Source organism: Schistocerca cancellata, chromosome 10 (assembly GCF_023864275.1).
Source record: "Schistocerca cancellata isolate TAMUIC-IGC-003103 chromosome 10, iqSchCanc2.1, whole genome shotgun sequence".
Taxonomy (NCBI): domain Eukaryota; kingdom Metazoa; phylum Arthropoda; class Insecta; order Orthoptera; family Acrididae; genus Schistocerca; species Schistocerca cancellata.
The window spans coordinates 131,598,192-131,626,093 of NC_064635.1; the positions used below are offsets into that span (position 1 = coordinate 131,598,192).

Consider the following 27,902-nt stretch of genomic DNA (forward strand, 5'->3'; position numbering starts at 1 on the left):
AGAAGGATTACAAAGAGTAATAAGTAGAGTGTGAAATGATTAGCTGGCCAGGTTTTGTGTTAAATGCATGCCAAAAGAGCATTTGTGCTGTGACTTGAGCTCTCGAATGGCCCTTGCACTAACGCACTGCAGCTACCCACCACAGAGCCCCAGTCACCACTGCTGTCCACTTTTCTGGCCAGTCTCTTTGCGAGTATAGGCTGGATGATATTGTGCACTCACTCAGATACCATTCTTTCAGTCATCCACACAACATTCAACATATACATTGTCCAGTCAATGTGACCCTCTGTCAAATGCCTGAATAACAACTATTTGCAGCATGGATTGCTGTGAGATGTGCAGGATGATGATGATGATGACGATTATGATAATAATAACAATGACAATTAGAGGGGTGTCCAGAAAATATCTCAAAAACAAAGATCGATAGACGAATGCAGTAAACGGTATGTTTACTGTGAAAGCTGTAAGAAGTTTATACAGCAGTTTGAAATAATAGATACAAAAGCTGCTAACAGATGGCGCTGTACGCTGTACAGCTCATATCAGCATACATAAGTGAAATAATTGTATGAAAACAATCTTTGCAAACAATCGCATCACCAATGTTTTCAAAATGTTCACCATTGGCACTAAAGAGGTGGCACAAATGAAGAATGAAATTCGCCATCACATTTCGTAGTGTCTCAACCGAAATGGATTCACATGCCACAGAGATTGCCGATTCAATCTCGTCCAGCAAGGCGGGATGCTTCGGGTAGACCATGTCTTTCACTGTGCCCCACAAAAAAAGTCACAGGGAGTCAAATCCGGCAAATATGGAGACCAATCCATGCCCGCCCCAGTAAATTTGGGATATTCCAAAGCAATGACTCGATTCCCGAAGTATTCCTCAAGAAAGCAAAACACTTGTTTGGTCCAATGTGGTCGGGCTCCATCTCGCATAAACCATTCAGTACCTGGTTGATCCTCTAACACTTGCTGTGTGGTGACAAACTGTTCCAAAATTGCAACGTAACGAGCACCAGTGACCGTTTCTTGAATGCAAAAAGGGCCAATAATGCCTCTGCTGCATACTGCAGCCCACACAGTAACTTTAGGAGAATACAGGGGTTTCGCTTCACACCAATATGGCTTTTCGGAACGCCAAAATCGCCAGTTCTGCTTATTCACATATCCATTCAGGTGGAAGTGTGCTTCATCTGTAAACCAGATGCAGCCAACATCAAATCCTTCACTATCAATCATTGTGAGCATCTGCTTAGAAAAGGCAACCCTTTGTTGCACAGCTCTTACAGGTATGGCCTGGTGCATTTGAATTTTGAATGGAAACATGTGTAGGCTCTTTTTCAGTATTTTGTGCATGCTGGAACACTTCAAACCAGTCTCAGATGCAATTCTACAGACAGATGACATTGGATTTCGCTGAGTAATTCCAGAAACTGTGGCAATATTTTCAGGCATAACTACGGTTTGCTTGCGGCCAACATGCCCCACTAGATCATCAGTTACGCTGCCTGTTCGTTGAAATTTTGCAAAGAGTGTACGAATGGTTTTCACAGCGGGTCCTTTTGGAACATTAGATTGTGCTTGAAAACTTCGCCTTGTTGCAGTAGGACTCTTCTAACCTGCGGTACTCTAGTGCCAGAAAAACGCGTTGTTCAATGGAGTACATGGTTTCAATCTCTTCCTTCGGTACGCTAACCTCCTTTCACGTTTCAATAGTGGAACTGATCGCTCTGGGCTTTGGATCACTATTTATACTAGGCATTACGTATGGCGATTACAGTGCCATCTGTTAGCAGCTTTTGTAACTATTATTTCAAACTGCTGTATAAACTTCTTACAGCTTTCACAATAAACATACCATTTACTGCATTCCTCTATCGATCTTTGTTTTCGAGATATTTAATTTTGAAATCAGGGAGTCCTTTTCTGGACACCCTGTATGATTATAGGTGAGGGGTGCTCAACATCATGGTCATTGGTGCCGTGACAGGAAGTCAGCATGCCAACCTCACGGGTGGAGATGAAGGCAGAGCAGTTTATAATGCATTAAATTCTGCATCCATTCCCCACCAGTTTAGGGATGATGCCTGACAGTTCACAAAATGTCAGCACTCTTTTAACACTGGAATCAGTATAGGCAAGGATGGTGGGCAGATATCCATTGAGACTGAGGGCTGCCCTGATATCAATATATGAGGAAGATGTGCAGGAATTGAGTTTCTGAGAGTTAAAGGTGCTGACAGGGATGTGGAGATGTGCTGATTCCAGTGTTGTGGCAAGCCATGATAGATTTCTCAAATGAGGGACCATGATGTGAACAGCCTGATCAAGGTGGTTCCACAAATTCTCAATAGGGTTTAACTCCAGGGAGTTTGGTGACAAGGGGAGCACAGTAACCTGATGCTATTCAAACCACTCACATACACTGTGAGCATTGCTGTTGATAGATGCTCCTACCATGAGGAAATTCGAATTGCACGTAGTGGGGTGGACATGATCCCCAAGGATAGACACGTACTTATGCTGATCCATTGTGCCTTCCAGAATGATTCCCAGGGCATCTCATGAAAACATTCTGCAGACCATAACCCTCTGAATGATTGTTCCAGCTTGTTTATTTTCAGATGCTTCCTGCCATCATTGTGATGGAGCATAAACATGATTCATCTGGGAAGATCACCTGTAGCTGCTAAGTGGACATCTTGTTACTGTATTGGTGTGCAAATTCCAGCCTTCATCACCAGTGAACAGTGGTCAGCACAGATGCATGAATCAGCCTGCAATGGAAGCCCATGTGCAGTTATATTTGCTGAACACCCCTCATCTATGGCCTGTGGTGCACCACAGTTGCCCTGGTGCTGGTTTTGGATAGTGGAATTTTACCTTGCAAGGTATACTTTAACCACAAGGCCACGCAAACAGTTCACAAACTTAGACATTTTTGAAATGCTTTCACCTTTAGCCCCAAAGTCAATTACCATGCACTTTCGGAATGTCTTGCATCTGGACTACCAAGCAGTGGTTGAATGACCAGTTAAATGCAGAAGTATAAGGGATTACTGAACAAAAAAATATGAATGTAGCTTTTTAAGCAGCTCTTCTGTGAAACTTGCCGGACTAGACCTGATGAAAGAAAGTATGTTGTGGAGATCTACCATAGCCACAGCCTGTAAACACCCCCAGACTGTGGCTAAGTCATGTCTGTGCAACAGCGATTTCTTCCAAAAGTGCTAGTTCTGCAAATTTTGCAGAAGAGCTTTTGTGAAGTCTGTAAGGTAGGAGATGAGATACTGGTGGAAGTAGAGCTGTGAGGATGGGTCGTGAGTCATGCTCTAACACCCCTTCTTTCTACCAAACTAAAAGGTTAAAATAAAGAATTATAACAGGAAATCCATTTTATCTTCCAGATAAGTTCTTTGTCTTTATGAGTAAGAAAGAAATTGCTTTGTAAATACTTCAGCCTCATAATATTTTGTAATCCACAAGCAATCAAATGACAAGAGGCTTGTAACAATTTCCTATATATTAACAAATGTAAAATTTATTGTTAGACTCAAACATTTAGTACATGAATTGTATACTTCAACATTCTTGTTTAACATATTCAGAATAATAATGTGTGTCATCCTGAAACTATTATTCTAGGACCGTATTGATTACTCAGTGGTGGTGGTGGTGGTTGTTCCAGTGCAGGATTGTTAGAACCTGTCTGTTACAAGCCTGGAGGACCAAACACTGACCCAGACCCAAACCCACCAGTGTGTGTTCTTGCATCCAGTGACGTCAGTCCACAAAATTGGCACAGTTGTTACAAATATGTCTTGATCTCAATATTCAACTTTTTAACAACTGTGATCTCCAACAAAGATCACCACAACCGGTGTCAACCTGAAACAATCGTAATGGATCAAAAAGAAAGATGTCCACTATCCCAGGTCCCACTACATGTACTGGACTTTGATGACACAAGCCAAAGCAATGACTCAGAATTGTACCAAGCCTAGGATTGGAAACCAGATCACCTGTTCACTAGGCAGATGTACTATCCACTGTGCCACTGGACTTTCCTTCTCAGCAGATTCTGGTGGACCACAAGCATTGTGGAAAGGAGAAGAGTTGGAGTTCCTGAAAGCCTCTTTGCCAAGACTACATTGGCACACACTGTGCAATTACACTGGTCAAACTAGGTGAAGCTGAACAGCTAATTTATACACTGGAAGAATTTCACATCAAAGTCCTTCAAGTACAAGAGATGGGTTTCACAGACGAAAACCATTTCAACAGAGAATTACTGGATGTATGAAGGGAAACCTGCTGGCAGAAAGGTAACACTGACAGTGTTTGGCATAGTATTTGCAGTACTCAAATCATTTATAGATAAAATCTTGGTTTTCAAATCAATATCTTGAAGAGGCTCCACAATAACCTTAAAATTAAGAATAAAAGGAACCACAATCATCAATGCATGTGCACCAAAAAATGATCACAACAGAAAGAAACCAGAAAAAGTTGAATTCTAGGAAAATACAGATTTAAAAAAAGAAAGAAAGAAAGAAAGAAAGAAAGAAAGAAAGAAACACCTGAAATACATGTTAAAATTGTATTATGAGACCTCACAATGTGCAGCTAGGTAAAGAGATAAGTCTAAGGAAATTATAGGTCCACACAAAGCACTAAACTGAGAAACAAGAATGGGGAACCTGTAATGCATTGTCAAAATTTTAGCTTAAAATTGTATCAACACAGTTTTTGAAAGCCAAGACAAAAACTCACAACATGGAAAACATCTAAAAACATATGGGAAGACTTACAAATACACTCCTGGAAATGGAAAAAAGAACACATTGACACCGGTGTGTCAGACCCACCATACTTGCTCCGGACACTGCAAGAGGGCTGTACAAGCAATGATCACACGCACGACACAGCGGACACACCAGAAACCGCGGTGTTGGCCGTCGAATGGCGCTAGCTGCGCAGCATTTGTGCACCGCCGCCGTCAGTGTCAGCCAGTTTGCCGTGGCATACGGAGCTCCATCGCAGTCTTTAACACTGGTAGCATGCCGCGACAGCGTGGACGTGAACCGTATGTGCAGTTGACGGACTTTGAGCGAGGGCGTATAGTGGGCATGTGGGAGGCCGGGTGGACGTACCACCGAATTGCTCAACACGTGGGGCGTGAGGTCTCCACAGTACATCGATGTCGCCAGTGGTCGGCAGAAGGTGCACGTGCCCGTCGACCTCGGGCCGGACCGCAGCGACGCACGGATGCACGCCAAGACCGTAGGATCCTACACAGTGTCGTAGGGGACCACACCGCCACTTCCCAGCAAATTAGGGACACTGTTGCTCCTGGGGTATCGGCGAGGACCATTCGCAACCGTCTCCATGAAGCTGGGCTACGGTCCCGCACACCGTTAGGCCGTCTTCCGCTCACGCCCCAACATAGTGCAGCCCGCCTCCAGTGGTGTCGTGACAGGCGTGAATGGAGGGACGAATGGAGATGTGTCGCCTTCAGCGATGAGAGTCGCTTCTGCCTTGGTGCCAATGATGGTCGTATGCGTGTTTGGCGCCGTGCAGGTGAGCGCCACAATCAGGACTGCATACGACCGAGGCACACAGGGCCAACACCCGGCATCATGGTGTGGGGAGCGATCTCCTACACTGGCCGTACACCACTGGTGATCGTCGAGGGGACACTGAATAGTGCACAGTACATCCAAACCGTCATTGAACCCATCGTTCTACCATTCCTAGACCGGCAAGGGAACTTGCTGTTCCAACAGGACAATGCACGTCCGCATGTATCCCGTGCCACCCAACGTGCTCTAGAAGGTGTAAGTCAACTACCCTGGCCAGCAGGATCTCCGGATCTGTCCCCCATTGAGCATGTTTGGGACTGGATGAAGCGTCATCTCACGCGGTCTGCACGTCCAGCACGAACGCTGGTCCAACTGAGGCACCAGGTGGAAATGGCATGGCAAGCCGTTCCACAGGACTACATCCAGCATCTCTACGATCGTCTCCATGGGAGAATAGCAGCCTGCATTGCTGCGAAAGGTGGATATACACTGTACTAGTGCCGACATTGTGCATGCTCTGTTGCCTGTGTCTATGTGCCTGTGGTTCTGTCAGTGTGATCATGTGATGTATCTGACCCCAGGAATGTGTCAATAAAGTTTCCCCTTCCTGGGACAATGAATTCACGGTGTTCTTATTTCAATTTCCAGGAGTGTATTTGGAACCTGTGAACACACTAAGGTCAGACAGACAAACAACAGAAAAATTGGGCAGTCATACAGCAGATACCACATCCAAAATACAATTTATGGTAAAATTCTCAGGACCATTCCAGCTACACACAGAGATCAGCCAAGGAGCTGGACTCACATCATTTTTGTACAACATGATTTTGGACAAAATTATTGAACAATGGGAAGAAAACCTAAAAAGGATTCTACTATGAAGACCATGTGCAAAACAAAGCAATCATAAAATGCATGGCATGTGCAGATGACTTGGCAATACTCAGCAACAACAGACAGGAAACATTTGAACACTTACATGAAGTGTGCACCAAAAGTGGTCTACAGACATCATATGAGGAAACGAAGTACATGGAAAGGAAGAACAACAATACACAAGACGTACACACAAAATATGGGAAGGTTAAAAGAGTGGAAAGTTTCAAGTACCTAAAGGATTATAGGCAAGGAGGAGGATCAAATAAGGCATAAAACAGAAAGTACACCAAATACTTTAGAAAGCACACAAACTTACATGGACATTCTGCAATAAAAGAGACATCAAACCAATGCAAATTCAGGCACTATATTACAGCTGTACTACCAGAAGCACTCTACACAAAAAAACTGACCACAGTCACAGGATCAGATATCACAAAGACAGGAAAAAATAGACTGTAAAATCCACTGAAATGTTTTCAGAGCAACACACAGAGCTGGCATATGGACAAAGAGCCCAACAAAAGGATCATACAAATACAGAGCCACTCTCATACACAATCAACAAATGCCAACTAACATTCTATGGACACATACATAGAATGAAAAACAGATTTATAATGAGGATTTTTGATATACTGGTAGTGAATAGTTCAATTAAGAAGCACTTGGCTTCAAGAAATAGAAGATGACCTAAAACTATCAGTAATCAATAGGGAAATGATAAATGAAAGAGAAAAATTCGGAAACTAAATTATGAACATGACATTTGAAGTTAAAAAAGAAGGGGGAAGAAAAGAACGAAATCGTGTACAAAACAGAAAAACAGGAGACAATACTCCATATGCATGCAATTTGATTAATAATTGATTGTGAGGAATGGTATCAAAAACCTTCTGGAAATCTAGGAACATGGAATCAATCTGAGATCCCTTGTTGACAGCACTCATTACTTCATGGGAATAAAGAGCTAGCTGTGTTGCACAAGAATGATATTTTCTGAATCGTTGCTGGTTATGCATCAATAAGTCATTTTCTTCAAGGTGATTCATAATGTTTGAGTACAGTAATGGCTCCAAAATCCTACTGCAAATTGAGGTCAGTGATAAGGGTCTGTAATTCAATGGGTTACTGCTATTTCGTTTCTTGAATATTGGTGTGACCTGTGCTACTTTCCAGTCTTTAGGAACAGACCTTTCATCCAGTGAGTGGCTGTATATGATTGCTAAGAAAGGTGCTATTGTGTCTACATACTCTGAAAGGAACCTGATTGGTATACCATCTGGACTGGAAGACTTGCCTTTCTTAAGTGATTTGAGTTGTTTCACAACACTTAAGATATCTACTTTTATGTCACTCATGCTAACAGCTGTTCCAGTTTCGAATTCTGGAATATTTAATTTATCTTCTTTCATGAAGGAATTACAGAAAACTGTATTTAGTAACTCCGCTTTAGTGGCACCATCATTGGTAACATTTCCAACGTTCCCGCTTACTGGCTGTCTGCTGGCAGAGGCAGGGCTTGCTCCACCTTCATGCCTTCTACATCACCTGACAGCATCTGCTTGCTCTCTCCACCATCCAAGCACCCCAGGATTGCTGACGCGTTATATGTGCCGGAATACATGCCAGAACAAATCGACGAGGGCAAGCCTCCTCCGCTGCTGCAGTCGCCTCCACCACCACTTCAGGCTCATCCATACTGCCGATACCGCAAGGTTTTTGGCAAGGATGCTAAAAGTGTTTGTTACCTTGCCAGCACCCAAATGACGACCGCAGGACTTGAAAGACGACATGTCCCACAGGGAATGTCACAGGCATCCTCATACACTGCAATGTGACTGATATTTCATCATGGCTCACTTTCCTAGTTGACACTGGTGCTGATATGTCTATCATACCTACATCAACGAGGTCACTTCTAAGAGCTGTCAACACATCAACATTACAAACCTCAGGCTCTGTCAAAGTTACAGTGCACTGATCTCATTCTCTGTGTTTTTCATGGACTTTCTACATTGCTGACATTGATGAACCAATTCCTGGTATGGGTTTTTTGTCCCATTACAAACACATCCAAACGCAGTTGAGGGTTCAGTGCTACACCATCCCACTAGCACTCAGATACAGTGCCCCCACACTTACGTTTCCTGCTCTGCTTCTCTCACGACATGTGAGTTAGTACACGAGTGCTCCTCCCTCGTGGGTAACATTGTGACCTGTATAACTAATCTACTGTCAGAATATGACTCAGCAGCACAACTCTGCCAGGACTACAACCTGAAACAATGCATTACACATATCTCAAATGAGCGCATCATATCTCTTAATTAGCTGCTAAAACTGCAGCCCACAGTTTCACCACCTAATTGAGCTTCTCTGGCTGACACCAGCTCGGACACTCATCAGGGTAGTCCAAACACATTAATCTCCATGTGACAATTTGCATCCTGTAGGCTCCACACCCTTGATGCACTTGCCACATTCAGTGTCTTGTGTTTCAAACAGTGCTTCTAATGACAGTTGTGCGTGCGACGCGATCGCACACACCACACAAGCAGCCACCCCACATGTTGATAGACATTTTCCCTCTCTCGCACACCAGCCACGTGACTCGGTGGCCGTCGCTGTTCGATTTGCCACTCTCATCTGAGCCAGTTATCAAGGGCACGGTTGACAGCAGACACTCACTGCGCATTCCGACCCACTCCACACTGCGTGCACGGCCGCCCTCTCCACACAAGTTCATGCTGCACTCACATACTAGGTATGTGACTTTCAGGCTGCCCTTTCTTTGTCAAACTCTATGCTATCCCACTTGCAAAAAAGGAAGCAGTTAGGAGTGAAATTCAGAGGATGTTGCAGGAGGGAATAATTGAAAGATCTAAAAGCAGATACAACAATAGCTTATTCCTGGTGAAAAAGAAGAATGGGGATGTGCGAGTGGTTTTAGATGTAAGGAAATTAAATGAGACTGTACTAAGAGAAAGTGATAGGACTGCAAAAATAGATGAAATTCTACAAAAGTTTCATGTTACTAGATACATGGTTGGTTGGTTGGTTTCTGGGATTGAAGGGACCATACTACTAAGGCCATCAGTCTCTTTTTCCGTGAACTTGAAACCCCCACAAGGAATAAAAACAAACAATGGAGATGACAAGAGATGACACAGGACAAGAAAGACACAGACAGAGACCAGACAAAAGGAATTAAAATCACACCGAGTGTGACAGTGGCTGGCTGACCATAGAAACAAAAAAGGAAAAGCCAACCACCAAGAAACACACTAAAAACCCCAGTCTAAAATCGTAGGCCAAATGCCAGTAACAGCACACGCACACACGCAAAAAAAAAAAAAAGGGACAAACACTTCGATCAAGCGATGAAAACCCTCTGCACAAATAAAACTCAAAACTAAATCAGTCATCGAAACGTCATCTGATAAAAGTGCAGGAAGTGTATCAGGCAGCGCAAACATCTGCCCGAGTGGAGTTAAAAGAGGGCAGTTTAACAAGATGTGGACCACAGTCAAAGCTGACCCACAATGGCATAAAGGTGGGTCCTCGCGGTGCAATAAATAGCTGCACATATCCAGGTGTGGCCAATTCACAGCCGGCAGAGGACAACAGAGTCCTTGCAAGAGACCTGCAGGGAGGAGCGCCATGCACCGGTAGTCTCCTTGATGGCCCGAAGTTTGTTGGGTGAAGGAAGGCCGCACCATTCTTCATCCCAGGTGCGAATTACCTTCTGACACAAAACTGAGCTAAGGTCACTCTCCGAAAGGCCAATATCTAAGGCTGGTGCACCGACAGCCTGTTTTGTCAGTGTGTCAACACATTCACTTCACGGGATGCCTACATGACCTGAGGTCCACACAAAGACCACAGAGTGGCTGCAACAGGCAAGAGTATGGAGGGACTCCTGGATAGCCATCATCATACGAGAGCGAGGGAAACACTGATCGATAGCTCATAAACCGCTCAGGGAGTCACTACAGATAACGAAGGACTCACCTGAGCAGGAGTGGATATACTCCAGGGTGCGACAGATGGCGACCAGCTCAGCAGTGAAACATTGCAGCCAGCTGGCAATAAGTGTTGTTCATAATGATCCCCAAGAGTAAGAGCCTAACCGACATGTCCAGCAACATCAAACAGTCAGTATAGACATCAGAGCATTGAAATGCGGCAAGGATTGAAAGAAAGCGGCGACTGAGGGCCTCAGGAGGGACTGAGTCCTTTGGGCCCAGTGCCAAATCGAGCAGAAGGTACCAGCAGGGCACTCACCACAGGGGTATATGCAGAGGGGCCCAGAAAAGAGGTGGAAGATGGAAAACCTCAAGCCTTGAGAGAAGAGCTCTGATGTGAACCGCGATCGTACACCCTGACCGGAGCCGCCGCTATGGAAGATGGACAACCAACTGAGGGAACAGGAGACAATAATTGGGATGACCAGGCAAGATACAAATGTGTGTAGCATAAGCTGCCAGTAATCATTGACGCCGGAACCGCAATGGAGGGACACCTGCCTCCAAAAGTATGCTGTTGACGGGGCTTGTCCAGAAAGCTCCAGTGGTGAGTCAGATCCTGCTGTGAAGGATGGGGTCCAGCAGCCGAAAACTGGAAGCCATGCGCTACAGCCCAAGTCTGCACCTTTCAGATAGCATCCTGTAGCTGTCGTTCAGCACCTACAATGCCAGTGGAGCTATAGTATAGGCAGAAGACATCAGGACACAAGGAAGATGAGACAGACGTTCCCACCACTGCAGCAAGCCCATTAATAGCAATCAAAAAGAGGCAGACACTTTAAACAGATCCTTGCAGTACCTCATTCTCCTGAACTCAGGAGGAACCTTTGGGAGGCCGCAACTTGCACACTGAAGGAATGAAGCGACAGAAAATTTTGTACGAAAATGGGGAGTGGACCCTGAGGACCACAACCATGAAGCATAGAGAGGATGTGAAGTTGCCATGTTACATCGTATGCCTTCTGCATGTCAAAAAAGGCTGCGACCAGATGATGACAGTGGGTGAAGGCCATACAGATGGCAGACCCCAGGCAAACCAGATTATTGGTGGCAGAGCGGCCCTTATGGAACCCACCCTGAGATGGAGCCAGAAGGCCTCGAGACTCAAGTAGCCAACTCAATCTCCAGTTCACCATGTGTTCGAGCAATGTGCAAAGAATGTTGGTGAGGCTAATGGTGTGGTAGCTATCCACCTCCAGTGGGTTCTTGCCAGGTTTCAACATGGGGATTACGACGCTTTCCCACCATTGCGACGGAAACTCACCCTCAACCCAAATACAGGTCTAGGAGGCATCACTGGCAGTCAGAGGTGTGTGAGCATCCGACAGTGGATGCAATCTGGCCCACAAGCTGTATCAGGGAAAGTGGCTAGGGAACTTTCGAATTCCTACTCACTGAATGGAGCATTGTATGATTCTGGGTGGCACATGTGAAATGAAAGGCTCCGACATTCCAACTTCTCTTTCAGGGAGTGGAAGGCCAGAGGGTAATTCGCAGAAGTGGAACTCTGAGCAAAATGCTGTGCTAAGCAGTTTGCAATTGTGTCAGAGTCAGTACAGGCTGCTCCATTCAGTGAAAGCGCAGGTATACTGATGGGTGTCTGATAGCCATAGAGTCACCTAATCTTGGCCCAAACCTGCGATGGAGAGGTATGGGGGCCAATGGTGGAGACATACCTTTCCCCAGCACTGCTGCTTGTGTTGGCAAATGAGGCGGTGGGCTTACGCACAGAGCCATTTAAAGGCAATGAGGTGTTCCAATGAAGGATACTGCTTGCGACACTGGAGTGCCCCCCTGTGATCTTTAATCGCCTCAGAGATCTTGGGCGATGACCAAGTCAAGTCCTCTGCTGAGGGGACCCAGAAGAACATGGAAGGGCAGATTCTGTGACAGTAATGATGCCGGTGGTGACCAAGTGAACCACCGCATCAATGGCGTCATTGTGGCAATGGAGGTGAATAAGTCCCAGACAGCCTTATTCATACCCCATTGCAGGGGTGCCTGGAAGACTGATGCTGTGGCAGTGACAGAAAGATTGTAAAGTGGTCACTACCGCACAAGTCATCATGTACACTCCATTGGGCAGATGGTAATAGGCTAGGGCTGCAGATCCAAAGGTCGATGGCTGAGTACATGCCGTGCACCACACTGGAATGTTTGAAGGCACCATTATTTAAAAGAGAAAGGTTGTGCTGTGCCAATATTTGCTCAATGATGCTGTCTCAGCCTGTTGCCACTGATCCACCCCACAGAGGGTTATGGGCATTTAAGTTGCGCAATGACAGAGAAGGTGGTGGCAATTGGGCTATCGGCACAGCCAGGCCATGTTGTGGGACATCACCATCTGGTGGAAGATTAACTTCAGATAATAACAGCCCGAGGTGTCGACACTAACAGCGGCATCCTCTAAATGTGTTTGCAGAGGGACAGATGCACTGTAAAGTGAGTGAAGGACATAAATGCAGATGCCACCAGATACCTTCTCATAAGCTGTCCAGTTCTTATAATAGCCCAGATAGCCATTGGGGGTGGAGGTTCGCATTGCCGGAAACCAAGTTTCCAGAAGAGCAATGCAGAGCAAAGGGTGAAGGCCGAGATGTCGGAGCTCAGCAAGATGGTGGAAAAAACCGTTGCAGTTCCACTGGAGGATGACATTGTCCATTGCTGGGTAAGGTGCGTAGGGACCAAGGAGGCAGGTTACGCTGCAGGGTCACTTGCTGCTACCAAATGTGTATCTGTGTGAGTGACATCCACTGTGTCAGAGTCTGGTGAGATCTAGGTCTTCAGAGGATGCCAGACACTCTACCTTGCCCTCAGATGCAGAGCTTGTAGGTTGTGGTGGGGTGGGCGCCACCGCAAGTTCCTCCAACTTAGAAGTCTTCTTCATGGACTTTTCTCGCTGCTCCTTGGGCTTCACTGCCTGGGAGGGCTTCACCAATTTAGTCTCCGGGACGGAGGAGGATCACGAAGCCTTATGACCAGCTGCTTGTGGGCACTTATGCCACTGCTGGCCATCATCCTTCCTACTTGTGGAAATGTGGGAAGGGAGGGTCCCAAGGGACCCCTTGCAAGTGAGATGACCCAAAGAAGACCCAATGATGTGGAAACTTCAGTGAGTAAATGGAAGAATATTGGCAGTCACACTATGTAATAGCATAAAAAGTATTGACTGTATGAAGTTCAAGGTGATTCTTGTCCTGATTTAAGAGGAATATAAAATAAAGTTGTTTTGGAAAGATATGTGTTGTATTGATGACCAAGCAAATCTAGTGTTGCAATATATTATAGTACAGTGATGAGACAAATAATTGAATATTAAGGCGAAATGGAGTAGTGTAATGATGAGTTGAAGAAACTACGAGATTTATTATGAAGTTGAAACTATGTGAAGTATGATGTTATGATGATGATGAAGTTTGAGGTTAAAGTATGAGTAAGGAATCTTCGAGAATTATGGATTTTTGTGAAGTTTGAGGTTATTGAGAAATTTGGTGAAAGAATAATAAAGCTTATATTTAGGGATACTCTATAATGAGGTATAGTAGGACATGTTTAATTGGTCATGCAGAATAGATTGATAGTGAAACAGCAATAATTTTGAGAAGGCAATTAAGTAATCTGTGGCAAGAGAAAAGGTAAATCTGGTGGTGAGATTATGGTGAAAATACGAATCTGAAATAAGATATGACTTGAACTGGGAACTAATTGATGAAGCCAGAGGTAAGTAATGGATCAACTTAGGCAGGGTAGGAACCTGAATGAACAAACAGCAGCTAAAATTGTAAAATAAATAATTATGTAATGGCCTGTAACTAGGGATGACAGAATTTGTGGATTCTGTGAGCACAATAGTATTTAAGGAAATTAGTAATAAGTATGAAGGTGACAGGAATCAGTTGTAGATTTATGGTAGCAAGTTTTTACAAGTGTTAGTTCTGTTTTGTGGGAGCATTTGATTTAGGGGCTTCCACTTTCCTAAAAAGGAACATGTAGTTTTCTTAATATAAGTTTTGATTTTGCAGTGTGAATTTTTATTATGTATATGCAAGAAATTTATGTAAATTACTAATGTAGTGATATTCTTGTAGTTCCAAGATCAAGTAAGAAATAAGTTATGAAATAGTGTCTGATTGTATGTATTTATGTATCCATGGAACACCACATTGAATGAAAGGAGCAGAGGAAATGCAGGACCATAGAAATCTAAAGGACTGCAAGTGTTCCCTCTGACTTAACATCAGTGAAAGTAAACGGAAGTGCTGACAGACGCCGAATTGGTGATGTGTTGAAAGATTCATTATTAATTGTCTTCAGCAGTAGGAAAAAGGATATGTGTATTCAAGTAAAAGTGGTAATTGTTTTGAAATATGTAAACTTAAAAAGCCAATTTGCATAAAAAAGATTTTAAAGCTCTTGATCAAAGTAGGAATAAGGAGAAAAACACAAAGAAACTGTATAGAGTTAGTGTCAGTATGATGACTTGCCATTTTTATATCTTTTAGACTAGAAAATCCATCAATTTCCATTTCATGTAAATTTATAGATTGGTTTAGTTGGGTGTGGGGGTGCAGGGGGGGGGGGGGGCGGGCAGGAGAGAGGTGGGGGGTGTCACATTCCAGGCTTATGGTTACCAACCCAGCATTATGTATTACTAGATCAGTACTCTTACATCTCCAGCTATAATTAAATCCAATTACTTTTTGATATTAGGAAAAAGGCTTTTAGAAAAAGAATAGCAATACCAAACAATAGTAGTTACAATACACTTTGTACTATCAACAATCAAAATCAGATTCAGGAAAATAATATATGGAAAAATTTTAGATAAAAGAATAATATATTTCATTATCATCTGTAAATGGTAGGAATTAAATCTCGAGCCTACTTAACTAAATATAGATAATTGATTGTTTAGCATTGTTTGAATGCTTATTTCTGTAGTTTCAATATGAATGCGATTTTTATGTGTTTAGAGAAGTCTTAAACGTGTTCTTGCACAGTAGGGAATATTGTAGAGTGTTTGATAATAACGTTAAACTATTTCATATTATAAATTATGTTTTGAATTATTATAACCAGTAGTACATTGTAGCAAGAGTATAAATACTTGGCCTCAATTATTGTTAGGGCAGATGAGTGCTGGTCTCACTAGAGGACAGATCTGTGCATACAGCTGAGAAGTTCTTGGTGCACAATTCAGGTTTGGATTTACAATATAGCAACTCATGTGTTGGACATTGTCTAAAACAGCATATTAGAACAGTGCAGTGACAGATTATTTTGGAGTGTTAAACAGCTTTTTTTTTGTTTTAGGGCGCAAAACTGCTATGGTCATTAGCGCCCAGTCTGTGACTTAGGAAACGGTAAAAAACGAAAATGGAAGGCAGCAGCAATGGGAACGAAACTCAAAAAATTGGAGAAACTAAAAGCAGAAGGAGAGCTTAAAAATCCACTACAGAAAGAGGTTGGTTGTCCCCAAAAAGAGCTTCAAATGACTGACGTCATCTCACTGGCACTAATAAACTCAAGAACGCAATCGGCTGAGCGCGTGTCATCTGCTAAAATGGACGATATTTCAGGCGACAGCTGTAGATGGGCGCGTAACAGAGTAAAATAGGGGCACTCAAGTAAAAGGTGTCTTACCGTCCAGCTGAGAGCAGTGGGGACAAACTGGGGGAGGATCACCACTTAAAAGATGTCGATGGCTAAAAAGACAGTGCCCTATCCGGAGTCTAGTTAAAATTACCTCCTCCCGACGACGCGTTCGGGAGGAAGAGGTCCAAGCGCAGGGAAGAGCTTTCACATCCCACAATTTATTATGGGGAAGTGTCGACCAATGTGCGTGCCATAAAAGAACAACACGATGACATAAAAAGCTCCGTAGATCGGCGAAGGGAATCTATCAAATAGCTGGCCGTAGAAGAGATACTGCAGCCTTGGCCGCTATATCGGCCGCCTCATTGCCACAGATACCAACGTGTCCTGGGAGCCAGAGGAATGCCACAGAGACGCCCCCCAAATGGAGCAAGCGCAGGCAGTACTGAATCTGGTGGACCAGAGGGTGAACAGGGTACAAAGCTTGGAGACTGAGGAGAGAGCCAAGAGAATCTGAACAGATAACATACTGTATCCGCTGATGGCAGCGGATGTAGTGGACAGCCTGGAGAACAGCGTAAAGTTCCGCAGTATAAACCAAGCACTGGTCGGGAAGCCGAAATCGATTTGGAGTGTCGCCAACAATATAGGCACTCCCTACACCTAATGATGTTTTTGAGCCATCAGTGTAAATAAATGTGGCTTCCTTCATTTGTGCACATAGAGCAGCAAATGCCCGATGATAAACAAGTGAAGGGGTACCATCCTTGGGAATTCACAAAGGTCACTGAGCAGGCAGATCTGGGGACGGAGCCAAAGCGGTGCTGTACCCCAAGTTGTCAAGAAGGTTTTAGGAAAGCAGAAGGAAAGAGAATGGAGCAGTTGACGGAAACGGACTCCCGGTGGTAGTAGGGAGGAAGGGCGGCCTGCATACCCTACATCCAAGGAAGCGTCGAAAAAAATGTCATGGGCTGGATTAGCAGGCATGGAAGATAGATGGCTAGCATAACGACTCAGATGGACAGCTCGCCGATTGGACAGCGGAGGTTCAGCAGTCTCAGCATAAAGGCTTTCCACAGGGCTGGTGTAAGAAGCTCCAGACACTAAACGTAATCCACGGTGGTGGATAGTCGAGACGCCGAAAAATAGACGGCCGAGCAGAGGAGTAAACTATGCTTCCATAGTCCAATTTCAAGTGCACTATGGCACAATACAGGTGGAAAAGGACCACTCGGTCCGCTCCCCAGGAGGTACCATTCAGGACACAGAGGGTGTTGAGGGATCGCAGACAGCGAGCCGAAAGATAGGAAACGTGGGAGGACCAGCAGACCCAAGAATTTAGCAACATCGGAAAATGGAAGGTTGACAGGTCCTAGATGTAAGGAGAGTGGAAGAAACTCCTTACATCGCCAAAAATTAACACAAACAGTCTTACTGGGAGAAAAACGGAAGCCAGTTTCGATGCTCCAAGAGTGGAGGCAATCGAGACATCCTTGAAGACGTCGTTCATGAACGCTGGTCCATTGAGAGCTGTAATAGATCGCAAAATCGTCCACAAAGAGGGACCCCGAGACATCAGGAAGGAGACAATCCATAATCAGATTTATGGCAATGGCAAACAGTACAACACTCAGCATGGAACCCTGGGGAACCCCGTTCTCTTGGGAGAAAGTACAGGAGAGAGAGGTGTTGACCCGCACTCTAAATGTGCGCTCTGCCATAAATTCGTGAAGAAAAAGGGGCAGCTGACCTCGAAAGCCCCAAGAGAACAGTGTGTGGAGGATGCCTGTCCTCCAACAGGTATCGTATGCTCTCTCCAGATCAAAAAATATTGCTACTGTTTGGCGTTTCCGGAGAAAATTGTTCATGATATAAGTGGAGAGAGCAACAAGATGGTAAACTGCAGACCGATGCTTTCGGAAACCGCATTGGGCAGGTGTTAACAGACTGCGGGACCCTAGCCACCAAGCTAAATGGCAATTCAATTCACCATACGCTCCAAAACCTTACATACACTATTCGTGAGAGAAATGGGGCGATAGCTAGAGGGGAGATGTTTGTCCTTTCCAGGTTTCGAAACAGGAACGACGATAGCTTCCCGCCATCGTCTGGGAAAAGTACTGTCAGTCCAAATTCAATTATAAATGTGAAGGAGGTAACGCAGACTATGGGTTGATAAATGCAGCAACATTTGGATGTGGATACCATCCGGTATTGGGCTGGAGAAGCGAGAAGAAGAGAGTGCATGTTGGAGTTCCCACATGGAGAAAACAGTATTGTAGCTTTCGCGATTTTGAGAGGAGAAAGCAATAGGTCCCACTTCCGCTGCACGTTTCTTCAGGAGAAACGCTGGCGGGTAATTTGAAGAGCTCGAAATCTCAACAAAGTTTTGACCCAAGGAGTTAGAAATTGCGACGGGGTCCACTAATGTATCATGCACGACAGTGAGCCCAAAGACCGGGGAGAAACTAGGCGCGCCTGAGAACCATCTAAGCCGACTCCAAACTTCCGAGGGGGGAGTGAAGGTGTTAAATGAGCTAATAAAGAATTTCCAGCTTGTCTTCTTGCTATCGCGGATGACGCGACGGCATCGAGGTAGGAACTGCTTATAACGGATACAGTTGGCCAAAGTAGGATGGTGACGGAAAATGCGAAGAGCACGTCGCTGCTCACGTATTGCATCACGGCATGCCTCGTTCCACCAAGGAATTGGGGGGTGCCAGGGCAATTCGGATGTGCGTGGTATTGAACATTCCACAGCTGTAAGAATAATGTCGGTAATGTGTGTGACATCATTGACGTTGGGAAAGTGACGGTCATCGAATGTCGCTAGAGACGAAAAAAGTGTCAGTCGGCCTGGGCAAACTTCCAGCGTCTCGGGCGCATATATGGCAGTTGAGGCTGCAGTCTAAGGACACATGGAAAGTGGTCTCTCAAGTGTGTATCATCAAGGGCGAACCATTCGAAGCACCGAGCTAGCGGAACAGTACCGACCGCAAGGTCAAAATGAGATAAATTTGTCGTGGAGGCAGACAAAAATGTAGGGACCCCAGTGTTGAGGCAAACTAGATCCGCTTGGTGGAAGACGTCTAGCAAGAGTGAGCTACGTGGACAAGGATGTGGAGATCCCCAAAGCGGGTGGTGGGCATTGAAGTCCCCAACCAGCAAATTGGGGGGTGGAAGCTGACCAAGAAGATGAAGGAGATCAGCTCATGCCTTTGGTGTGGACGATGGAATGTATACAGTACAAAGAGAGAACGTGTATCGAGAAAGGGAAAGACTGATGGCGACAGCTTGAAGGAAGTGTTTAAGTGGATTGGGTGATAATGGAGAGTATCATGGAGAAGAATCATGAGTCCTCCATGGGCTGGAGTGCCTTCAACAGAGGCAAGATCATATCAGACGGACTGAAAATGAGGGAGAACAAAGCGGTCATGGGGACACAGCTTTGTTTCCTGAAAACAGAAGATGACCGGCGAGTAGGATCATAAGAGGATCGACAATTCATCCCGAATGGCTTGAATGCCGCGGATATTCCAGTGGATAATGGACATAGGGTGAACAGAAAATGGAGGAATGTGACAAAGGTTGCTGTCAACTCAGCGACTGCTCAGAGCTTGCGACCGACAGCATGGAATGGCATTCAGGCGAAGGCAGAAGATCCTGATCCATAGGTTGTTCAGGAGCACCTCCCGCCACCAGTGATCGCCCGGTTGATTGGCCGCCAGCAGTGTGCCTCGGCGACACAGAAGACCGCCAAGGGCGATTTCCGCCAGGTGGTGATGTAGATGGGACATGCCTTGGCGGAGAAGGAGATGAACTGGGTTTCTTACTGGCCTTCTTGGAAACATGATGTTTAGATAAAGGAGGAACCGATGGTTGTGAAGTTGGGGTACGTAAAAAATCTTCATGAGTATGCTCTTTTTTCGAAGTCTTGGTGTCTGACTTTTGGGTTGAGATTTAGCAGAACCCGATGAAGGGTGAGCCATAGAGTGGGCAGGCGAAAGTGGGGAGGTTGAACGGGCGATCTTTGCGCTGGCCGATCTGACGACCGTGGCAGTAAAGGTAAGGACACAATTCTGCGTGGCCGCCTCCTTTGTTGGCCGAGGAGAGGCAAGGACAGTGCTGTATTTTCTTGTCTGAGGCACAGTGGTCTTTTGACTGGCGAATAATTTTCGAGCAGCAAAGGTCGACACCTTTTCCTTCACTCTGATTTCCTGGATGAGCTTTTCGTCTTTAAAAATTGGGCAATCTTGAGAGGAAGCAGCGTGGTCACCCATACAGTTGATGCAATGAGGGGATGGAGGTGGACAAGCACCCTCATGTGCATTCTTGCCACATGTAACACATTTGGCCGGACTGTCTGGTGTGATTGAACCACTGACACCAATAGCAACGCGTAGGGTTTGGGATGTAAGGGCAAACGGAAATTATCTCATAGCCTGCATTGATTTTCGATGGGAGTTGAACTTTGTCAAATGTCAAGAAGACAGTGCGGGTTGGAATGATGTTTGTGTCAACCCTTTTCATGACTATGAACAGCCATTACGCCCTGGTCAGTCAGGTAGTGTTGAATTTCCTCATCGGGCAATCAGTCTAGGGAGCGTGTCTAAACGACCCCACATGATGAATTTAAAGTACGGTGCGGTTCCACCCGGACAGGGAAGGTGTGTAGCAGTGAAGTACACAGCAATTTTTGTGCCTGGAGGGCACTGACTGTTTCTAACAACAAGGTGCTATTTTGTAATCTGGAACAAGACTACAGGACCTGAATCTGCATCGACACCTTTCTGAATAATTAGGAATGCACCGCGAGGCACAAGTTTAAAACAGCAACTAAAAGGGAAAACACGATAAAAGACAGACAGGCATACGATTAAAAAAACAGCATAATCAAATGTCCTTAGAGAGGTTTGTCAAGTTGATAAAACGAAGAACGCGAGCAGCTGCTCGTGGGTCATCCGCTAAAATGGCATCTAAAGCACATGGCAGGCCAAGATCAAGACGCAGTGTGTTAAAATCTGGACAGGACGTTAAAATGTGGCAGACCGTCAGCAATTGCCCACATGGGGACAACGGCGCCGGCACAGCCGTCAGCAGATGGCGATGGCTGAACCGGCAGTGTCCAATTCGTAACCGGGCCAAAACGACCTCCTCCCGCTGAGAAGGATCAGAGGAGGACGTCCAAGCCGCGGGAAGAGGTTTCAAGGCCCAAAGCTTGTTGTCTGTAAGTGCAGCCCAATCGGCATGCCACAGCGATAAAATGCGCCGACAAATGACCCTGCTACAATCTGACGAAGGGACACAACAAGAAGCTGTCCGAGGCTGGAGGACCGCAGCCTTGGCCGCGGCATCTGCAGCTTCGTTCCCAGGGATACCGACATGGCCAGGAACCCACATAAAGCTAAACGGAGAACCGACGGCCACCAGCTGCTGAAGAGAGCATTGGATCCGGTGCACGAAAGGGTGAACCGGATACGGATCACTGAGGCTCTGGATGGCGCTCAGGGAATCGGAGCAGATGACATAAGCAGAATGTCGGTGGCGGCAGATGTAAAGAACAGCCTGGTAGAGGGCAAAGAGCTCAGCTGTGAAGACTGAACAATGGCCACGGAGCCGGTATTTGAAACTTTGTGCCCCGACAATAAAAGAACACCCAACCCCGTCATTGGTCTCAGAACCATCTGTATAAATGAAGGTCATATTAATGAAGTTCGAACGAAGTTCGACAAAACGGGAGTGGTAGACCGAACTGGGGGTAACCTCCTTTGGGAGCAAGCTGAGGTCAAGGTGAGCGCGAACCTGAGCCTGGCACCAAGGTGGCGTGTGGCTCTCGCCCACTCGAAAGGTTGCAGGGAGTGAAAAATTAAGGTGTTGAAGGAGGCGACGAAAGCGAACTCCAGGGGGTAGCAGGGCAGAGACATACAACCCATATTGACGGTCGAGAGAGTCGTCAAAAAAGGAACGATAAGACGGGTGGTCGGGCATTGACAGTAGCCGACAGGCATACCGACAAAGCAGTATATCACGCCAGTAGGTGAGTGGTAATTCACCAGCATCAGCATGAAGACTCTCGACGGGACTAGTATAAAATGCTCCAATCGCAGGACGTAAACCCCAATGTTGTATGGAGTGAGGCGGCGTAAGATGGATGGCCGTGCAGAGGAGTATACGAATCTCCCATAATCCAGCTTGGAACGGACGATCGACCGATATAGACAAAGCAGGATGGTTCGATCCACTCCCCACGACATACCACTGAGAACACGGAGGACATTTAAAGAACGGGTACAACGGGCGGCCAAATATGACACATGTGGAGACCAGCTAAGTTTCCTGTCAAATGTAAGGCCTAAAAATTTGGTTGTCTCCATGATTGGGAGAGCAATGGGACCGAGTCGTAAGGACGGTGGGAGAAACTCTTTGTAGCGCCAGAAGTTAATACAGACCGTCTTCTCGGCAGAAAAACGGAAGCCAGTGGCGACACTCCAGGAGTAAAGATGTTCAAGAGAACGCTGAAGACAGCGCTCCAGGAAACATGTACGCTGCGCGCTGCAATAGATGGTAAAATCTTCCACGAAAAGGAAGCCTGATACATCAGCTGGGAGGCAATCCATTATTGGATTGATCGCTATGGTGAAGAGAGCGACGCTCAAAACTGAGCCCTGTGGCAGCCCAGTCTCCTGGCGAGAGGTGTCTGACAGGACAGAACCCACACGTACCCTGAACTGTCGATCCATTAAAAAGGAACGAATAAAAAGAGGGAAGTGACCGCGAAGGCCTCATGTATGCACGGTGCGGAGAATGCCCGCCCTCCAACAGGTGTCGTAAGCCTTCTCCAAATCAAAGAACACAGCTGCGGTCGGGCACTTCTGCAAGAAGTTATTCATAATGAAGGTCAACAAGGTAACCAGATGGTCAACAGCAGAGCGGCGCCTACGAAATCCACATTGTACATTGGTAAGTAGGCGTTGAGACTCAAGCAGCCAAACCAAACGAGAGTTAACCATTGGCTCCATCACTTTACAGACACAGCTGGTAAGCGAGATGGGTCAATAACTGGAAGGCAAGTGCTTGTCCTTCCCCGGCTTAGGAATTGGAACAACAATAGACTCACGCCACCATGTGGGAACATGTCCCTCAATCCAGATGCGATTATAAGTATGAAGAAGGAAACCTTTACCAACAGGAGAAAGGTTCTCAGCATCTGAATATGAATAGAATCAGGCCCGGGAGCGGAGGACCGTGACCGGGCAAGTGCATTTTCGAGTTCCTGCATGGTGAATGGGGCATTATAACTTTCACGATTAGAGGAGCAGAAGTTAGGTGGCCTAGCCTCCTCTGCCTGTTTTCGGGGAGGAAGGCAGGGTGGTAATGAGCGGAGCTCGAAACCTTTGCGAAAAAGCGACCGAAGGCATTGGAGACATCCTCAGGGGCCACAAGGACGTCATTCGCGACTGTCAAGCCAGAAACTGGTGTGTGGACCTTAGTGCCAGATAGCCGGCGCAGGCTACCCCAGACAACAGAAGGAGTAAAACTATTGAAGGTGCTTGTGAAAGCAGCCCAGCTGGCTTTCTTGCTTTCTTTAATAATACGACAACACTGTGCATGTAATCGTTTATAATTGATACAATTTGCCACTGTAGGGTGGCATTTAAAGGTGTGTAAAGCACGTTGACGAGCACCTAAAGCGTCTCTACATGCTGCGGTCCACCAGGGGACCGGTACGCGAAGTGGAGAAGAAGTAGAGTGAGGGATGGAATATTCAGCAGCAGCGAGAATGACTTCCGTGAGGTGTGCGACCTGTCGATCGCAGCTTGTGAAGGTTTGATCCTGAAAGATCACCCTGGAAGACAAGAGCCCCAGTCTGCTTTGGAGATGTTACAACTAGAGGATCACGGAGAGGGGGTATGCTGCAGGAGATGGGTAACACACGGGAAGTGGTCGCTCGAATATGTATCAGAAAGTGCATACCACTCAAACCGGTGTGCAAGTTGGGTAGTACATATAGAGAGGTCTAAATAGGAATAGGTGTGAGATGTGTCCGAAAGAAAAGTAGGGGCGCCAGTATTGAGGCAGACAAGACTGAGCTAGTTGAAAAGGTCTGCTAACAGGGAGCCCCTCGGGCAGGATGCTGGAGAGCCCCAAAGGGGATGGTGGGCATTGATGTCTCCAGTTAAAAATGGTGCAGGTAGCTGAGCAATAATTTGCATCATGTCTGCCCTGGTAACGGCAGAAGATGGAGTGTAAACGATACAAATGGAAAATGTAAAAGTGAGGAGAGTAATGCGGATGGCAACTGCCTGCAGGTCGGTGTGCAATGTGATGGGATCGTAGTAAATATCATCCCGGACCAGCAACATAACCCCTCCATGAGCCGGAATACCTACCACAGGGGATAGGTCAAAACGCACAGAGGTGTAGTGTGCCAAGGCAATTTGATCGCATGGGCGTAGCTTCGTTTCCTGGAGGGCTACGACGAGCGGACAGTGCAAGCGGAGCAGCAACTTCCTCTCGGTTGGAGCGAATGCTGTGAATATTCCAGTGAATAAGTGCCATCGTAAGAAGAAAAGGAAGATGAAAGAAGGGGTCACCTCGAAGGCCGCTGAGGGCCTGACTTCAAGCGAGCACTGCCGCCGCTATCAGTAGGCAGACAGTCATCGTCCATTGGTTCTATAGGTTCATCGGCCATCTTGGTAAGATGGCCGGGAGGGGAGCTTCCTCCGCCAGTGAACGGCCAGATGTTCGGCTACCAGCGGTCCAGCCAGGCGAAACGGATGACAGCCTGGGGCTGCAACCGCTGGGTGGCGCAGGAGAAGAAATGCGCCGTGGCGGAGAAGGAGAACTGTGCTTCCTATGAGCCTTCTTGGAAGGTCGTTTGGTGGAAGTACTGGTTGATGGCCGGGAGGTCGAGGTACGTAGGAAGTCTGCACGGGATGGTTCCTTCTTGAAAGCCCGTGCATCTGACTTCTGGGTCTTCATCTTAGCAGAAGCTGATGAAGGGGCTTGTGTCTGTGGGGTGATGGGAGGAAGAGGAGACGTCGACCGCGCGATCTTAGCACTGGCCGAATGGACGATCGTGGTGCTGAAGGTCAGATCGCATGTCTGGGTTGCCACCTCCCTGGTAGTCCGAGGAGAGGCGAGGACAGTATTGTATTTACCCGCTGGGAGCAGCGTGGGCTTCCTACTAGCCAATAGCTTGCAAGCAGCCGAGGTGGACACTTTCTCTTTGACCCAAATTTCTTGGATACAGTGTTCTTCCTTATAGATGGGACAGTCACGGGAGGACGCTGCATGGTCACCCTGACAGTTCACACAACGAGGAGACGGAGGTGGACAGTCACCCTCATGGGTATCCCTGCCATAAGTGACACATTTAGCCGCATTGGAACAAGACTGGCGAGTGTGATTAAAACGCTGACACTGGTAGCAGCTCGTAGGTGTCGGGACATAGGGGCGAACAGAAATAACCTCGTAGCCTGCTTTGATGCGCAATTGCAGCTGAACACTATTAAAGGTCAAGAAAAGTGTCCGGGTTGGTACAAGGTCATTGTTGACCTTTTTCATGACCCTATGGACAGCCGTCACTCCCTGCTCAGCGAAGAAAGACGATCTCCTCATCAGTCAATCCGTTGAGAGATCTAGTATAGACCACACCACGAGACGAATTCAAAGTTCAGTGAGTCTCCACCCAGACAGGGAACATGTACAGGAGTGTGGCTCGAAGCAGTTTCTGTGCCTGAAAGGCGCTCTCAGTTTCTAGTAGCAAGGTACCATTACACAACCTTGTACAGGACTTAACAGTACCGGCTATGGCATCGATGCCCTTCTGGATAACGAAAGGGTTGACAGAGGAAAAATCCTTTCCGTCCTCAGATCGAGAAACGATGAGGAACTGTGGGGCAGGTGGTAGTACTTTTGTCACTGGTGGCTGGTCATGTTTCCGTTTGTGGGCAGAAGTCGAGAGAGAAGAGAAATCCATTGCGGAGGAATCCCCCATGATTACTGGCATCTCCGATGGCGTGCTCCTTCCTTGTGGGGGCCCTCTCTGAGGGCACTCCCGCCTTAGGTGATTGTTCACACCTCAGGTCACACCTCCCGACAAATGGACGGTGGGACCAATCGGCACTTTCGGAAGGTATCAGCTCGGATAATCACCCCTCCCTGGGCCAGGCCATTACCAGGGGGTACGTACGTGTCCTACCTGTCTACCTGGGGCTGGGAATTACACGTTACCCCGTCACCGACTACACATGGAAATGCATGGGTCGGCCTTCAGACAAGCACAGGGAGGAAAAAAGAGAAAGGGAAAGGAAAGAAGAGGGGTCTCAAATGCTGCAGCAGAGAAAAGGGCAAATAGAAGAGGTAAGGAAAAGAGAAGGACAAGGGAAGGTCGAAGACTTGCAAGCGGAGAAAGCAAAGAATTTGTTACAGTTTCGAGCACTGTCTCCGGACGTAGGCACAAAACATACTCCCAGAGGGGGAGAAAGGGAAGGAAAGAGGCGGTGGTGAGGGGGGGGGCGAAGATGGGGGATGGGGAAGGATGGGGAAAGGGAAGGTATGCAGCCCGGAAAGGAAGGAAGGCCACATTAGCTCGGGGTCCCGTGCTCGCTACGCACGTATCCACAAAAGAGTTGTGGACCCCCTGGGGGGTTAAACAGCTTTATTTAATATCGCAAAATACAGAATGATATGTGACTTTATCTTCATACTTTGTTGAATATTAGTGTTGAACAATGCAATGGACCTCACACACGAATTTCTATCAAATTACTGCATCTGGACTATTTAATATCACCAGTGTAGTATGGGCTACCATCAGTTAGCTGGAGCAGTAACAACGAGGTTTATTACAACAAAGCAAATAAATGGACATACATACATTACTTCAGTTGTGGCCTACATCATTGTAGGAACACTGAATGCAAGATATTCACAGGTATTTAAACCATTTTTAACTATTCTCTAACTAGTAGGACATTACACAATGTGTAAACTTCAAATAATATTCTGTAATTCACCCTAAAACAGTTGAGACTGGCAGCTATCGCCACCACCACTGTGACCACCATGAACAGTAACTGGTGATTTCAGGGGCTGGCACAGTGTTCCCTTATATAGCAATTGTAGCATCTGGAATGAGAAAGAGCCAACCTTCCTCACTCTCACACTATTAAACAATCTTCAAAAGATGTTAATGAATTTTCCAGACCTTGCATTTTCTACTATTACACTGAAGTGACAAAGAAACTGGTACAGACATGCATATTCAAATACAGAGAAATGTAAACAAGCGGAACACGGCCACAGTTGTTAGATCAGTTACTGCTACTACAGTGGTGGGTTATCAGGATTTAAGCAAGTTTGAACACAGTGTTATAGTCGGCGCATGAGTGATTGGACACAGAATCTCCAAGGTACTGATGAAATGGGGATTTTCTCTTACAACCATTTCACGAGTGTACTGTGAATATCAGGAATCTGGTAAAACATCAAATCTCCATCACTGTGGCTGGAAAAAGCTCCTGTAAGAACAGGACCAATGATAACTGAAGATAATCAGACAACATGACAGAAATGCAACCCTTCTGCAAATCTCTACAGATTTAAGTGCTGGGCCATCAACAAGTGCCAGCTCATGAACCATTCAATGAAACATCATCGATATGGGCGTACAGAGCCGAAGACTGACTCGTGTACCCTTGATGTCTGCACAACACAAAGCTTTACACCTTGCCTGGGTCTGTCAACACTGACATTGGACTGTTGAAGACTGGAAACACGCTGCTCGGTCAAACGAGTC

The 27,902-nt window shown here is 46.2% G+C and overlaps 1 protein-coding gene across 1 annotated transcript in view; it reads right to left on the reverse strand.

Annotated features, from left to right (window-relative positions):
• The window catches only part of LOC126106191 (uncharacterized), a 182,941-nt gene that overhangs the window by 103,791 nt on the left and 51,248 nt on the right, over positions 1–27,902 (reverse strand). The window lies entirely within an intron of this gene.